The sequence below is a fragment of the Microtus ochrogaster genome, chromosome 8, assembly GCF_000317375.1.
Source record: "Microtus ochrogaster isolate Prairie Vole_2 chromosome 8, MicOch1.0, whole genome shotgun sequence".
In the NCBI taxonomy this organism is placed as follows: domain Eukaryota; kingdom Metazoa; phylum Chordata; class Mammalia; order Rodentia; family Cricetidae; genus Microtus; species Microtus ochrogaster.
This window is the reverse complement of record NC_022015.1, coordinates 53,538,989-53,540,399: the sequence shown is the minus strand read 5'-3', so window position 1 is coordinate 53,540,399 and position 1,411 is coordinate 53,538,989.

Genomic DNA, 1,411 nt, shown 5'->3' with positions numbered 1-1,411 from the left:
TGTTTGTGCCGCTCTAGTCTGTGTGAGTTATATGTGCGTAGCTCATGTTGGTTCAGAGGGCCTTGTTTTCTTGGTGTTCTCCATCCCCTCCAACTCTAACACTGCTTCTGCCTCCTCTTTCTCTGGCTTCCCTGAGCTCTGAGGGGTGGGGTTGGATGGAGACATCCCATTCAGAACAGTGTGTTACAAGATCTCCCACTCTCTGTGTAATGTTCAGCTGTGGGTCTCTGTGTTTGGTCCCATCTGTGGTGGTAGTTGAGTGATGATCTGTTTCCCTGGTCGGAATGCAGGAGTGGATGCTGGGAGCCGATTTGAGTAGCTGCCATTACAAGATGGCATTTGGCCCCAGCCTCGCTTGAAAGATAACTCCATATTAGGGTTGCAGTTCTTCCACCGGAAAACAGGGTGAGTTGTTGTGATCTAGCTGCCCACACTTCCCCTGACCGGCAGGGGAACATCCTGGTCTGTAACTGACAGGGATGTTCCCCTGCTTTCTTTCCTGCCGGTGGGTCTCCAGAAAAGCAGTTAAAGTATCAAAGTATCAAAAGTTGCTAGGCAGACTCCCTATATAAGCAGTTATAGTTCAGGACTCCCAGCCCCTTGCTTTCTGCTCTCCCTACAACCAAGAGGCTCAAATAAAGTGATTTGAGAAGAATCCTCGTCTGGTGGCTGTTCCTTCCTGCTGGTCAGAAAGTTCACCGCAAGTGGAGTCTTATCTAATTTGACAAAAAAGGACACCAGGGATTGCCCTGAGTTTATCTCCATCAGGGGCCCTCCTGAGTCACCTCGGAGGCTTGTTGGTGAAACTATGCCTCGTTTTTGATGTTCCCTTTCCTCTGGGTTACAGAAGCCTTCAGTTCAGCTTCTGTGCCCCAGACCACTCCCCTGCATCCTTAGGGATGAGTCTTCCTGAATTTCTGTTCTTGAGCCCGTGGTTACCCTAGAGCTGGCTGCTGCGGGGCTGCAGGACTGCTATCATCCAAGCTCCACCTCTGCAGCTTTTGGCAAAAAAGATTTGCATTGGGCTCAGATCTACTTCTGCTACGAGGCTCCAAATCCCTTCTTGTCTTCTCTGCAGCAGAAATAGGAAAGGAAAGCATTCTGATCAGGAACCGGGGTAGACAGGTTTACAACTGTGAGACACAGTTTGGCTCTCGTATGGTAGATGCTGGGCTCCCAACCAGCCCCTCCCAGGCCAGTGGCAACCAAACTGTTTGTGCTGTGTCTGGCTGTACTTCAGGTGGGAATCCACCCTGTGTGCTTTGGCTGGTCAGCCAGGAGAGCTTTGTATAAATGAGTCTACGGGTGATTTTCTCCAGCTCTATTCATGAACTCTTCATATAGACATTTTACTGTGGTGGCCTCTCTCACAAATCACTGATTAACAAACAGTTGCTTAAGTTAATTGGAC